The 17336-nt window shown below is 30.5% G+C and overlaps 1 protein-coding gene and 1 long non-coding RNA gene across 9 annotated transcripts in view; one reads left to right on the top strand and one right to left on the bottom strand.

Annotated features, from left to right (window-relative positions):
- The window catches only part of LOC100643994 (potassium voltage-gated channel subfamily H member 5), a 206341-nt gene that overhangs the window by 166845 nt on the left and 22160 nt on the right, over positions 1-17336 (bottom strand). The gene's annotated exons all lie outside the window — the stretch shown is intronic.
- On the top strand, positions 9831-14665 carry LOC110120145. Of its 2 annotated transcripts, XR_007224450.1 has the most exons (4): positions 9831-10734; positions 10873-11093; positions 11504-11616; positions 14167-14665. It is a non-coding gene; the product is annotated as an uncharacterized LOC110120145 (long non-coding RNA). The 2 variants fall into 2 exon arrangements; XR_002308771.2 differs by having other exon boundaries at positions 9831-11093.

The raw sequence follows: 17336 nt of genomic DNA, 5'->3' as shown, positions 1-17336 counted from the left end.
AATGTTAAAAAAGATATTATCTCAATTGAACTACCAACATTAAAAATAACAAATAAAATCACACAAATTTATCCAGTTTACTAAGCAATTTACGTTTCTATTGATCCCCCGATTCTAAGGATAAAACTGCTTGCAGCAGGCAGAAATCCAAGTGATAAAGACGCTTATGTGACTTGCTGCAATCGAACGCTTGACATGATAAGGAGATTCAGTTCGTTGGTGCACAGACCTGAATCTACAACTCTATGTATCTCTACACGACCTGTTAGGTCTGTTAGGAGGTCCCTCTTCCTGAGGCACCATCGAGTCTCCATAATTAAAATCGCGACCGAAACAAGCATACAATTGTGAAAACCAGGGCAAACTGTACACCAAACAATTCATTTACCTTCTCTCTGCTATTTCTTGGCCTGGGATGGCAAAATTCATTAAACGGAACGAATTTACATAATTTCACGATTAAATTAAACATCATGGAAAAATTTCACGATGATTTATTTTCCTCGTCTCGACTTTCGAATTCTTATCTTTCACGTTTCGGCCATTGAAGAGGGAAATCGGTGAAGGCGGTAAAAGATGGAAAGAAGTAAACCGAGTGAGAATATGGTTGTGAAAGTTTCATCTGGCTAAGGACGCGATATTGCGAAATAGTAAAGTTGTTGTTGGAATATAAACCGATAAATGGTTTGATGGTGATAACGAAATATTGATATTGAGTACATATTAGAGAACATTCAGATCATGGTGAAGAATTTTTTAGTTGTTTTTAACCCTTAACTGGTATGCTTGCGAACAGAATAGTTTGGATTAAGTTACTTAATTTATGATTTTTAATATTACATTAATTTTAGATTACAGATCGTTGAAAATTGAACTATGACTCTTATACTCTCCATTAAAGGATGCATAAAAGCACAGAATTTTCAAAAGTCTTTGTCTAAGCATCCTGTCCATACAACATTCATCTTCTGACTTACCTCCATTATGTGTATGTCGAATGTATGGTCATGCGAGAAAGCTTTGCTGGTTCCATTACCAGGTCTCAGATGAAACGCATCTTCCTTCCTTTTCCCATCGTTCTTCCATTCTCTCCCTCTTTTACTTTGTCCCATTTTAAAGCCACTGACGTAATAAGCTTTTATTTTCAAAACGTAGAAGTTTTTATTGCACCGCAAGGTGATTATGTGCGAAAAAAGACTGAAGTATAGGTATATATTGTATTCATTCAAATTATCAGTCTCTGAAATATGTAATAATTTCTTCATTTAAGGGATTATTAATCATTTCTTTTGTTCCATATTTTTACGTGCCGTTTTATTTGTGTGAACGATAAATTATATCATAGGTATTAATATCAAATCATATATCATATGCATCTTCAAGGACTAAAACCGGTTTCCAAATTCAGCCAGTTTACAGAGAATAATGACATGCTACAAAACTAATATAAATTAACGTAAAGTTGGACAGTTTTAATTTTTAACATTTATTCATATTCGATTAAAATTAACCTCAAGGGAGACACACCTAGGAACTCGTGCAGGATAAAAAGTATCATATTCGCAGCCTGTGGGCTGAAACAGAAGATTCGTTCCTTCGTTTTTCAAGCGTAAACAAGTCTTGTACGCTATATGAAAAAACGGACGAGCAACGCAGTGAAGACGAAAGGACGAAGAAATAAGCCGAGTCCAGAGGGAATTAACTGAAGAGCAAGACCATACTGTTGAGATATAAAGCTAATTAGGTCAGTATGCTGTTACAAAATTTCCGAATAGATGAACCAGAGCCAAAGGATAAAAAGCTTTATTTATTATTACGCATTTGCTAATACGAACATTATGCCTAACATTACGCATGGAACAAATTTAATTCGATCATCCGAACAGCGTATTTCATGGTTAGATCGGAGAATCAAGTTTCTACTGTATCATATATATCACAATCCTTCCATTATTCAATATTTATATTCGATAATATAAAACTTTCACTGCTGATAAATAACTACACAAATGAATATATGTACTTGATATTGTATAAGTCTTTGCTATTGTTCATATGTAATTGTTTATGGGTACTAAATTTTATTGGAAGGGATACAGTGTAACGCGGCATAAACCATTAACGAAATAAGAGACATAAATCCACAAATATTTTCCGATCAAACATGGGAGCAATATCATAATATTTCACTACTAATCAGTTTGCCTAAATATACATCAACATATCAGAAGATGAAATATGACTATATATTCTCTGTTATATAATACGATAATGTGATATTATAAATTGCTTAATAGCAATACATTTTATTCGTATGAAATCAATCCGTATCTAAAACAGTTAATTTTTTATTACCTCGTTTCATTTATCCTTGAACAATTTCAGTCATTATAAATACGGTAATTTCTCTTTCAATGCATATGTCACTCTACAAAACGAAACTACCAAAAAGACCGCTCGTTTAAAAGTTAATCGTTCTACAATAAATTTAAAATAGTACGATAATTAATTGGCTTGAATAAAAGCTCATAAAACTCATGAAGTCAACACGATTTGATCAGTAGATCAACGGCATTGTTTTATTTTGTAAAATGCGTGTTCAAAAGCTGGCACATCGCTCACGGTTGTTAGAAAACAATTAAACATCGAAACTTAACCGAAATACGGAAAATAATTTCGCTTTGTGCAGACATTGTTCGTTCTATTATATCTCGTACAGGAAATATTCATTAATTCAGTTTGTTACAATGAAATGAAATAAGATATATCGTAAACTGTACAGAAGAAATACCCAATAGAAACGCTCTGGACACATATACTAAAATATAAATTGTGGGGAAAAAATTAAATTACAAATTGCGATACACTGAAGAATCAGAAGAAGTGTACAAACATTTTATTCCTTTTTTTATTGGTTTGAATGGGATTTGATTGATTTTGTAACTTTTCAAACAATATCTTCAATTTTTGAAATTGATTAATCCTAATTTTCAATCCTAAATATTTTGTGTAAATATAAATTTGTTTCCTTTTCCAAAATAACAGAAAAATATCTATATTGCTGCGTTTATTATGTAATTTGTTAATTTTTCGACCTAAAGAAATGTTAATCCAGAAACTTCAAAGGAGTTTCACTTTTTGATCGTAAATAAACTTCAAAGAATTTAGTAATATCTTAAGAATTTCTTTTATCTCTCTCCCTCCCTCCCTCCCTCTCTCTCTCTCTCTCTCTCTCTCTCTCTCACTCTCATATTCTATCGAATTCTTCATATTCCACCGAATAAATATTGAAACAAGTTTTCCTGTATTTTTATTCTTTTGTACATCACAATTTTTACGCACGAGCTACCAGCCTTTCTATTTTATGCGGAATAACCTTTGATAGTGCTTCCTCTTCGGTAGAAAATAACACCTTCGACAACGAGAATCTTACGTAATCCCTTTCCTTATCACTTTTCTGTCCTAGCTTGAACGTTGACATGAGTTCATAATCAATGTTGTGGTATCTTGCTTACCTTCATGTTTTCTACACATCGGCATGACAATCTCGGTTCGATCGATGATGAGATTTCTCGAGATTGACGCTTAATAATATTTTCTAAAGTTCCAATGTTTCTTGAAATTCTTAACAGATCAAAATGTTCACCCTCAATAATAAAGTGTAGAAGCGTTTCATCAGATAGCGAAAATTAAATTACAGATTATAATTCTGAAGTACAAATTCTATGTACTACAGAATTATTAATTCCGCTGACTGTCTATTTTTGAAGTTTTTCTTGTCGACATAAAAATGGCTAATCACTTATTTAATAGAACATATCTAACAGAGAACGTATGCCTAACATATACAACTTAATCAAACCTAATCACAAACAGATTCTTCAAACAGCGACGTTAATTCGATGTTCGATATTCGAAGAGTCTTTTTGACAAGACTTTCGTCTCACAGAGAGAAGAATAAGTAAATTTTGGATAGAGACGACTAGCTTCGTGGCTTTCAACGAGCTTGAACAAATAGCAAGCGTCTCGAGGCGGAAGGGCTGTCTACGCTCGTTCCGGCTGAAACGAACACGGCGAACGTCGCGTCGACGACAGGCGAAGATTCATGGAAAGGAGGAACTGGGCGCGTTCGCGTTTCTCTCCTGCGAATCTGTCGGAAATCCTTTCCTCTCATCCGGTCCACGATTTCTCCAGACTTTCTTATCGTCCAGATAAATGATGTGGAAGTAACTCGCGTTATTATATCGCACATGTGTTTACGTGTCTCGAGGAGCGAGAAAATCCTGCGTTTGGAACAGAGAAATCTGTGACAATCGATTTTTTTTGCGAAAAAGTTTCTGCGAGATAGAGAATATTTTTGACAGTTTAAATCGTACGATTTATGTGTTCCGGTGCTGTTCGTTATTGAATTGGGTTTTTGAGCATTTGAGGGAGGAAGTTAGTCGTGGCTCTTCTGTTTTGTTGAGTTTAAACGTTTCAGAACGGAAGAGTGAAGTATTGTAGTCGTTCATAGTTGGATATGTGATACGAGAATTTTTTCCAATTTAGAAAGACCGACAAATGTAAATCTTATTCATATTCTTGAAGTGTCACATTAAAATTTGAATCCTAACAGCATTATGGTTATTACTAAACCTCTTGGAACGTTTCAACTGTAAGTTCTATTAAGGAGAGATTAAGTTAACTCTTTATGATCTGCCCTTAAGATCTGCCCTGTAAAATGTAACCATAAGCGAAAACTTACAAGATCTAACAAATTTAAATTTAAGATTTCCCTGCGACTTCTGCTAAGCTGAATATGCTCTGAATTAACGAATATGTATAGTAATGTAGAAAATCATAATAGAAAGAATTATACAAATTTCAGAAATAAGATTTATACATAAGTGTAAAGTTACTTAAATTAGTTAAAAGTACTTAAATTTTTATTGAATAGGATGAAATAAAATTGGAATTAACTCAGTATTTTCAAAGATAACAAGATAATCTTAATTATATCATAAACTGAATACAATTCAACTCATTCGACAATAGCGGAACGATGTTATGGAAACAACGATATTGAAATATTTCACATTCGCGTATAGAACGATTTAATTTTCACATTGTGTGTACTGTACAGGTAATGCAAGGAACATGAAATCAGTAGGAGCACTTAAAAAAATGACTCGAAGGATTACCTTCAAGAGTTCCAAGGATTACCTTCAGGAGTTCCAAGGATTACTCAGAAAATTGGATTCCTTGGAGCTGTAATTTTTGAGCGCGACTCTTTTAAACGAAACAACGGCGAAATTCGTTACATTTATTAGGAAAAAATGGAGAGGAAAATGGTAGAAAGAGATTTATGTCCCTTGCTTGCATTTTCCTAATGACTGCCACGTAGTGAAAGCATTTTCTTTTTTCAAAAATTTTCATAAATAAATTTCCATAAATAAAAGCATTCGTTTCTTTTTCTACAGTTATTTATATAATAATACAAATCCTAAATGTATATTATTTAATTCCTCGAATGTGTCCTTAATGAAATTCCTAATGATTTTTGTTTTATGAATATGAATATCACATTATTCGCACACAAATTATTCGGAATGATAAATAGCGAAATATTTAGCATTCGATTTAAAATAATATAACTTTTATCAGGTGTATCTCTTAAGGAATCAAAGGGACATAACATTATTTTGGATTTTAAAAAACTTGTGTTTCTTTTAATATATATCGTATAAAATAAGCGCAAATTGAAAATATAAATCTGTTTCAATTTTATATTAATACAATAATTTAACGCATATCCTTAATCAAATAATTTATAATATGCATGTTTCATAGGAGCAATAATGAGTTCCTTGGAAGGAAAAATTTGATAATTATATATTTTATTTAAATTACGACACGAAAATGAACGTTGTTTTGTTCGTTTCATCGATACAGTTGTTACAAACATTCGAAGCGCAGATAGTTAATGTGTGTTGCAGCAGAAGTAATCATCGCTGACAGATAGTTGGTGAGAGCCAACGTCAAATTATTTCGCCAACTCTCTGTGAATTTCGATAAATAAGTTGGCAGATTTGTTGTTGACTCGTGATTTTGTCGATATTTTTGTCTCGAAGTTAAGACAGAAGTTTTAATTGAACGTCATCCGTGACGTCTTCACATGGGATGCTTCAATAATACTTATATATGTCCATTACAATCTTGAACAGCTAGCACGATGTTTGAGAGTAAATAAAAAAAATCACGAAAAATTCATTGTTTAGTATATCTATAATAATAATATTTCGATGGTACAGAAAGCAGAAAAATATTGTTTCAAAACTTAGATGAAAACATGTGAAATTCAGGGATCAACGAATTAACTCTTCACATTCAACTAGCGCCTTATAATGACGCTGATAATGTGAAAATTTGTCGCTCATTATTATCACTGATAAAACATGAAAATAAGTTTATAAACAAAAAGTTCGAGTCTTTCTATTTTCGAAATAAAGCTCTTGATCTTTCTTAAAATTTCGCTGTAATCATGTGTTGGAATTGAGAATCGATCGTGTCATGAAAATTTTCAGAATTGAAGGGATTAAAGAGAATTTTGAATAATATTTAACTTGTATAATACAAATACCATAGACAAATTTGACCCAAAAGCTCGGAATCAATAAGGGAAATGCTTTTGAATTTCGCAGACTAACAGAGAAAAGAAAGATTTTAAACGTCGACCGATGTTTCATTAAATTGTTGACCTAACAAAGAAAAGCGGGAAGCTTGGTCGATACGTCGACAGCAAGTGGTCGTAGGATGAAACAAAAACACGAAGAACAATTGAATTTAAAACAGTAACGTTAATTAAGTGGAAAAGAAAAAGAAGGGTTTTAAAAAATAGTCAAATTCACTCATTAAGTGAAGCATGTATTTCACCCAACAACTATAGTAACTCACGAAAGTATTTGAACATTTGTAGAAATCATATACGAATGTATTGCATGTGTTATATAAAACTTCTTAAAATTTATTTAGCACTGTAATAAAATACGACTATCATAATTATACATATTGCTAAATTTTGAAACAAAATTGAAAATATACATAGAATAGACACATCGTTTTCACAGAGGTTACAGAAATATTTGGACAATCAATTGTTCATTATATTAATAAGCCACAATTCTTAATGACATCATCTAGGTTCGAACTCACTATTCATGTTATATACGAATTTTTTACCAAGTAAAAGCGAGTTAAAGTGAATGACTTGTAATCTTCATATACAACACTAAATTAACTTCAAATTTTACCAGTAATATCATTATCACAATAGCCATGTCATTACAGGGCCAATAAAATTTCACATATTTTCATGCAACACGTATAATGTATTCATAAAAGTTTTCTATAATAGATATTCAAGAAATATGTAAATAACTGATGTAATTAGGATAGAGTAATAATTAGGTTTAAATTGTCCTGCTCAAGTGCAATTTTTAAATTCAAAAACTATACTGCATGGAATAAATAATAATAATAATAATAATAAATATTTAAATATTGTCGATAGTCACTGTATTATATCAGCACTCGTTAAATGAATTATTCGCATAACAAACATTCCTAGTTAACCCTGATTCATTTTATCTACAATTAGGTCGAACCTCCTTCGAAAGTCCCAATATCCTCGTAATCGCATTGAAGAAATTACAGCAGGTCAATCGTTCGGAAATAGCGAGGCTGCACGTTTCGCGGCATCGGTCGCGAAAAGTCGAGCTCGGGAAAACTACCAATAGGAGAAACGGAAGTAGAAAAAGAAAAAGAGGAGGAGGAACAAGAAGGAAAAAAGAGAGAGAAGAAGAGAAGGAGAAATTGATAAGGAAAAGACGCTCATATCGTGCCACTGAGGAGAGACAGTGTGCCGTAGTCAAGAGAGAAATACGATTGGTAGGGATATTGATCTTCCGTGGGAGGTGCCATGTGCAGCGTCGCCGTTCAAGCGACTTCGCGATTCTTCTTCCCTAGATCACTCTCTACTCCCGTTGTTTCCCTTCTTTACCAATCCTTGCTTTCCCTTCGATCCTCTGCTACCCTTTCTACTGTCGCTTGTAAGTACATGGACACTTTGCTTGATTTATACTAACGACACAGAATATTAGTAAAGTGGATGAATTAATGGTGAAAAGTAATATTTATTATTTTCTTGTGGAATCAACAAATATACATATATCACGTGAAATATTATTTAATTATTTGTTTTAAGTCTTATCGTGATATTATCATAACCTTATCATGGTATATTATACACATATATAATATATAATCCTTCCTTCAGATCTGATGGTTAATTCCTTCGAAGACCTCTGATGATTTGGGATCCCAATAATGAGGTCAGTAATGTATTTCTGTGATTCACTAGTCTTTTGTGACGCTTTATACTTTTCCCTTTGATAGTCACAAATTCTTTTTATTGCAAATTAACTTCTAGAACTAAATTTTATCATAATATATGTCAATTCTAATAAAGTATAAATCGTCCTGCGTCTTTCCGTCAGGAAATTATGTAATGTAATTATGTAACTAGATTGCATTACGTTAAAAATGGCAAGTGTCTATATATTTGTGAGAGTGTAGAGTATACTGTGATGTGTGCTGGCAAATTCTGCCATGGACGCCTGCTAGTTCCTTCAGTTCGACTGGCCATCCCTTTTTAACACACCAGCAGCACCCGTTTAAACGGGTTTGTCCGTAGCGCAAAGAAAGGATCTCCTTACCAAGAGACCAATAATCCAGCCAGTCAATATTCCCTCTACGTGAGGATGCCACGTAAGGGATGTATAATTTCCTTCGTTTGAGTCGTGGTTATGCTTGTTTGATCGAAGAATAGTTTAGTCGCCGCCGAGGGTGGAGGAAGACATCTCTGGCAAAGATGATATTCTTATGATACGGAGAAATGCTGATCTTGTAATGCCAGTTAAATATATTATTTGGAAACTTTTTCATATATATCCTTTATAACGCTGTTCATTCGTAATTTCTTCTAGTTTATAAATTAATTAAATGTTAGATAATCGAAAGCGCTACAGTAAATAGAATACGAATTCAAGTATTACAGACATTTACGACGAATAAGGAGAAGAAAACCAAAAATGGCAGACAGTACCTAAAATATTGAAGGGCTAGAAAATAAAAAATAAGTGTATTGACAAATTTTTCAGTGGCATTTAATAATTCTGATCGAATAAAATAAATTTTTGGATAGAAACAATATTAGAACGAGATGCAATCTACCACCTTGAACTGCGTTGACACTAAACACGAATACTATTGTCACACTAGTTTCACGTTGTCAAATGTAGCTAGCTAATCTTTAAATCTATGCGATTCTCGGAAGTGCATAACCTGAGACGCTTTTGCACACTTTGCCACACACCTCTGAGACCTATTTTCTCGTAATGCAATAACCGAAGCTCTGGGTTAAGCCCTTGCCACCTTAGGCTCAGAACAAATAGAGTTTCCGTACCTACGTAAAATAAAGAAACATCACGGTTTGATGACAGGCTGTTTCGCGAGATCCATGTTTTTACGTTTTGAATACGTTTTTCTGGATTCTTTCGATTACTTTAAATCGGGTGATTCTTTTATCGAATATACAAAAAGTAAGTACATTACCGATGAAAAGTTTTTGTACATTAAATATCCTAAAAGACGTGGACACAAAAAAAAGAATTAACCACTTTGAGTTAGTTTATACAAAAATAAAAATGTATATATTTCTATATATGTATTTGTAGGAATATATATATATTTCTGTATATATTTTCAGATTGGCTTCAAATTATACCAATATTTTACTATGATAGTTGTGTATTATTGGAGTGCTAATGATATTTCAAAATGTTTTATACAACACATACAGTATGGATATAAAAGTTCTTTATGTTAAGTATTCAAATACTTTTATGAACCAATGTAGTAGTGAGAAACTTAATTTCTACTGTAATGTTCTTTCAATTTTAAGATTTTATCACCTCTTCTTTAAGCCTCTGAATTGCTGTTAATAACCAGTAGGCAGCAGCGGGTTTCTTTTAATGAAGTTTAACTTCAAACACAAAAGTTACCGTGGCGATTGATAACATCGAAAGCGTTTTAAGTCTTAAAAGGATCCAGACTGCGAGAGAATTTAAATCCTTGACGGAGGCAAAGTGTTTCAAAGGTCGTGAACGGCTTGAAAAATTGTGAATTATTGCTACACCTCACGAAGTAGTACTTTGATACTTTTTTATGCTTTAATACGAGATCCGAGCAATTTCAGTTTACCTCTGCCCAGTTGCTTTCAAATGTCTACACACCTTGCAACTTGTCAATATGTCCTTCTTTTGTTATATAAAATTTTCAACCTTCAGAGTCTACCCTTTATGAAAATATAAAAGTAACTTCAACCCTTGAACTTAGCTTTCGTTTAACATGTTTACACGTTAGCCACGCCAGACTAATTATACTACGTATAATTTAAATATAAAAAAATGTACAGAGAATGTACAATACACATAATATACAAAAATATCCAAAGTACACATTACAATGTTTGAAATATGAAACAAATCTCTGTTCATTCTACTGAATGATTACTATCTACTAATGGTTACTATCATACAAACGTGAATTTGTATCAGAATCTGCAGCCTAGTAATTATTAAAGACGCATTGACCGAACAAATCTTAAAATAAAGCTATAAATTGAAAATAAACTAGGTACGTATCCGAACAAAAATTTTCTTTCATCTTAACCATCTAATATTTTTTGGGAATTCTATGGCCATCGCGATCGAAATGTCCATTGAATTTGTGCAATTTTTATGCTCTCATATTTTGGAAACTTCAAACTTATAGAAAACGAGCAGGTCGTTCGTGTGCCAATCACCGGAACAACATCAATGTGGATAAAAGTTTCCATCGAGGCGACAGACGTCTGGCGTCCTTTTCTTGTTAACAGGCACAGAACACAAACGTTCTGAGTTTATACGCATACCAATGCACCGTTCAAGACACATATAAAAGGCGTATAAATCGACACAGACATTCGCAAAGAGAACGAACTTTTCCAGAACTACGTAAGAACTACATATTGATACATGAGCATGACCATTGACATAAAATTTTCCAAGACTGATAGCCGAGTACAGAGAGACAGAAAACGTCCAAGTCATGGGATTAGTCATATAATAGCAACGGAAGCATAGAACAGCAATAAACAATATTTATATTAATATTATTATTGTCTATTCATTTATTTTTACTGTAGATCCAAAGCCTATAACAAAAAGATTATTGAGTTCTCATTTCTAATTTTTTATGCTGTATATGACACTTACATTAGATTCCTTATTTCTATATTACATTGGTTATTTTATTATATGATATTATATTATATCATGATATACTATATTATTTTACATTATATTATATTATATTATATTATATTATATTATATTATACACTACATTATATTTATTATATTTAGTGGGGATATCGAAATGTGACAAAGGGAAGAAAGTTGATCAACAGTGCAGTTGACATTATGCTGTCGTCCTTATAACTCGTGACTCAACAGTTGTGAAGATGTTTCTGGTCAAGGTAATAAATAAACTATTGAAAAAAACGGCGTGTATTGAATTGGCACCTATTACATTATACACTTTAGTTATATTGTAAGATGTTACATTATATTATATTATATTATATTACGTAATGTTACATCACATTATACTATATCACGTTATATTATATAACATCATGTTCTATTACGATGTATCGTATTACTTTCTATCATGTCAGTTTATATACTATTATGTTATACCATATCACGTTATATTGAATGACGTCAAATGATATTGTGTTACATTGTGTTAAGTTGTATTGTATTTCGCTATATTATATTGCGTTATACTATATCACGTCATATTATATTCCGTTATATTATATTACGTTATACTATATTGCATTATATTATATTGCGTCATAATATATTGCAATTACAACATCGCGTTATATTGTATTACGTTGTTTGTATTACCTTATACTATATTACGATAGATTATATTGCATTAAACTATATCCCGTTATATTATGTCACGTTATATCATATTACGTTGTTCTGTAGTACGTTATATGGTATTGCGTTGTAATTTATTACGCCATATAATATTACGTCATACAGTATTACGTTATGTAGTATTACGTTATACAGTATTACGCTGCGAGGTACTCCGTTACATCCGTTGTATAGTATGACGTTATATAGTATCACGTTATATAGTATTACTTTATAACGTATTACGTTGCAAATGTATTACGTTAAAGGATATTACGTCCTATATTATTACATTATATAGTATGACGTTTTATAGTATTACATCATAATGTCCTTACTTTAAGATATTACGTCATACAGTATTACGTTATGTAGTATTACGTTAGGTAGCATTACGTTATATAGTATTACGTTATATCATATTCCGCTATATAGTATAATATTATATAGTATTATATTATAAGGTATTACGTTAAATGGTATTACGTTATATAGTAATGCGATTTAAGATATTACGTTATATTGTATTATGTTAGATGGTATTACATTATATTGTATTACGTTATATAGTATTACATTATAAGGTATTAAGTTATATAGTATTACGTTACATACCATTGCAATTTAACGTATTACGTCATACAGTATTACATTATATAGTATTACGCTGTATAGTATTACGTTATATAGTATTAAATTATAAGATATTTCGTTATATAGTATTACGTAAAATCATATTACGATATATAATATTGCGTTATATGGTAATGTTATATAGTTTATCGTTATATAGTATAACGTTATAAGGTATTACGTTATATATTATTACGTTATATAGTATTAAGTAATATTATATTACAATATATAGTATTACATTATATAGTACTACATTATAAGGTATTACGTTATTCTATACCGCGTTATGATATATCACGTTATATTATGTTACATTATACTATATCACATTTTTTTATATTACGTTGTACTATATCATGTTATATTATGTGACGCTATACTATATCACGTTATATTATATTCCGTTATATTGTTTAGGTTGTCTCGTATTACGTTATACTATATCATGTTATATTATATTACTTTATACTATGTCGCGTTTTATTATATAACGTTTCATTATACTTTGTAATACTATATTACTTTGTATTATAATACTTTATAATATACCACTATATATTATGTTTTTTTATACTATATCACGTTATACTATGTCACATTATATCATATGACGTTATATCGTATTGGGTTTAGTATATGACTTTACATTATATCACGTAACATTATATTACGTTATAGAATATTACGTTGTATTGTATTACGTTATATGGTATTACCTTATATAATGTTGTGGTATGTTATATTACGTTATATTACGTTATACTATATCACGTTATTCTCTATTACATTTTATTGTGTTACGATATGTCATATCACGTTGTAGTATATCATATTATGTCATAATGTATTATATCACATTTTATTGTATTGTATCGTATTATATTGTATTGTATCATATCGTATTAATTTTATTATATTACATCATATTATATTATACTATATTATATTATATATTAGATCTTTTACATTAAGTGTAGTATATTGTTCTTTCTTATTTTTAATTTACGCAATATTGTCTTTTTTTTTAAATTGAAAAATATTCTTGTGACTGAATTGGTATAATTATGCTAGTATTTCTTCTTTTTATTAAGCAACAATATTTATATTTCCTAATAATTTCACAGTAAATGAAATTAATTTCAAGTATAATTGAGTTGCTGCTCTTTCTCGTGTTAGTATTGTAAAAAGTCATATTGAAATGTGAATTATGAATGTGAAGATATAAATCATGTAGTTTGACAATGTAGTGAAGCTGAATTTTCTAAATTTTAATGTTTTAAAATTGGATATTGTTCGGATATTATTTAGTAGTGTATGGATATAAATACGAGTAGGTTTTTTAGTATCACTTGTAAATAAAAATGTTAGAATTAATATTCATAATTCATTGGTAAAAGTTTATTGAGAGATAGAATTGAAAAGATGATATCGTATAACGATAGTTTCCTTTCTTATAGGTTTTGTACGCCTCGGTCAAGTGAAAAACGTTCAGGACAAATAGATTGAGGCAGAGTTAACGAAATGGAGTATTTTCATTCCATACTAAATTACACACATTATGTTGTTGAAATTGTTTGAAATATTGAATCCAGAATTGAAAATATGTATCAAGCCCCCAAGAAGTAAAATGTAAAAATATGTATCTATTACATATAACGCTTTGAAATTAGATTAAAAAATTTTAAACTCGCATTTATTATCTAAGAATGTATGAGAAATTTTTTATATAATGCCACGAATATAAACTGCATCGATCCAACATATTTTTATCGTGAATATTTATAATCATAAATTCTCGCAAATTTGTATAAAAGTTGTAATATTTTAATTTTTCGAATAAATTTTCGAACATTTCTGTGCGAGGATAATTTGTTGAACATGTTATCGAAATAAAAAGAATAATATATAAATTTAGAAGTGATATATTTCTATAAAAATAGCTATAAGAATAATTCATACATATATATGTCTATAAAAATGTATATACCTTGATCATGTTTATGATATTTATTACTTATAGGGTAGATTTATGATCGCTTTTCCGAAAAATCTTTTGTCTTTTATTAACAATAAATTTTTTGGAAAAAATTTTAGTTTTTACTAGCTACTGGTGCATTCGAGTTTTAGCATTAGAAAGACTCTGTTACAAAAAAATGTAATAAATGATGGACGATGCTACACTTATGTCTGATAAATAGAGTAAAATTCAATATATAAATATACAAGAACAAACTTTAGTAAATTGCATATTTTCTGTTAACTGCTAACTAATACCGAATTATATTCTTTAATATTCAAAGTGATACCGAATTAATGGTACAAGCTGAAACGAGCTGAATCTATATTAAAAAATAAATACAAAATGTAGAGTAACATTTTCCCTGCAGAGCTTTGTGTTCGAGGAAATCGAGTTTAAAAATTTGTCAAGTATACTTGAATTTGACTAATATCGGACTCAGCAGGAATAAATAATTGACAAAGAGTAAGGGTTACAGTTAGGGTTTCACACGCGAAAATAACTATAAAATGTAGAATACAACCTTTTCGTAAGATACTTTGTTTTCGAGAAAAGTAAATTTGAAAATGTAGTATACTCGTGTATTAAACCAATCCTTAACTGTGTAACATGTTCAAACTTTATTTTCTTAAAAATGAGGTCGTAAAAGGAAAAATTTTACTGCACATTTTTTACTTATTTTTAAATGTAGAATAACCTCCTGCTGTTTGTTTACTCACACCTAGTGTGTAATTAGCTAAGTTCAACTATACTACTTAACTAATTTTAAAACTTGATTTTCTGAAAAACGAAGCGTCATTTGAAAGAATTTTATTCTATAGTTGCAACTTTTTTCTTCACGCAGGATCATCCCCTGTCGGCTTGCATTATCAATACGGTAACACCCTACCACCATTTTTGCTACGTTTAACATCCACCTCGTATTTGTGTAACTACGGTATTTCATTATTTGGCAGATGTTCATATAAATATTCCCTTTCCAATCTCATCAAACATATTTCGCAAATACCCAGCAGAATATATTGCTTGTCAAAAATGCTACAAATTCTCCAAATAACCCAATGTTGTCACTTGAAATGGGGTGAGAGATACAAATTTTTAGTACGAATGACAAAATCATTCGCTCATTAACCCATTTAACGTCTATTTGCTATTTAATGCTTGTGTAGTGTCGTAAATATGGAATTTACAGCGTGAGATTACATCAGTCTTATCTTAAGCTCACTGCAATTCTGGTGATTTAAGTTTAAGAAAAATGAGCAAGTGTAAATGTATGTGTGCAAAAGATACATGGCTGCATTAGCTTACCAAAGTCCAAATGAGAAATAAAGAGCGTAAAATGTAAATGCGAGAAACGGAAGAAGTACGTGACGATAGAAATTTTTCAAAAGTTTAATCTGTGAGATGTTTAACTACAAGCGAACTAAGAAAGGATTCTGGCTTAATTTGGACGCTTATGTCTTATTATAATATATATAATTAGTATATATATATATATATATATATATATATATATATATATATATATATATATATATATTATTATTATTATTATTATTATTATATTATATACATATATAGATACATGTTATATGCATAGACGAATATAACATATGCGAAATATGAGTACATGAACGTTCCCACGCTGAAACACTAGCCAAGTCGTGTGATATATTACATATAACGTAGCGTCGCTATACGAGAACCAGAGTCAGTATAATTTCTTGAATTCGGAAGATACGAAACTTTATACGTTACATTATGTCGCAATAAAGCATGGTATGCAGCGAAATATGTGAAACGATTTATGTATATCCTCGAATAACGATAAATTTTTTTAGGTAAAAATTTTAATCGCACTCAAATTTTTATTTTACACTTTACGAATTACTACAATTATACTTAAAATTAAATTTTATGAGAAAATTATAACTGTTCATCTTTAAACAATTTAAACTAGTCTCGCACGTCAGTATTGGAGTCCATTATTAATAGACTCCTGTCTTCCAAACAAGATCAGGCTGATAATTCTGGAGTTACAAGCTCATTATGCACATATTTATAACCCGTGCACTCAATCATGGTGAATGACAGTCACGAAATCAGATTATCCGAACATATCGACAGAAGTTTCATGGGTCCGTGACATGTTACAGGATGCGACATAATAATTCGTGCTTGGAACTGTAATTGCATATTATCAATTGAAGGTATACACTGGAAAATAGAGGAGCCCTCAATACGCTACGATTAATATCATCGACACAAACAAACATATCATAGTTGTTTAACAGCATATAAAAAGAAAGTTTTGATACGTGCTTACAAATGTTATTTTCAAAACAAGTAGTATTTCAAAGAAAATAATGCGAATAAATATTTGTTAACATTCCATTCAATTGTTAGTTTACAAAATTTCTTTCTTTTTAAATAATGATAGAAACATATCGAAAAGAGGAAAACCATTCTATGGCTAATAATAGTAATAACGAAATACTTTTAAAAATTACAAAAGTGAAACGATGAGCTAAACATCATTTTCTTGAATTCCGCACATCTTAATATTAGCAAAAGGTCAAACAGTATGTTAAATTGGGGACATTCCAGAAA

Source organism: Bombus terrestris, chromosome 6, assembly GCF_910591885.1.
Source record: "Bombus terrestris chromosome 6, iyBomTerr1.2, whole genome shotgun sequence".
Lineage (NCBI taxonomy): Eukaryota > Metazoa > Arthropoda > Insecta > Hymenoptera > Apidae > Bombus > Bombus terrestris.
The sequence above is the reverse complement of the archived record's forward strand: the minus strand, read 5'-3'. Positions and strand labels throughout refer to the sequence as shown.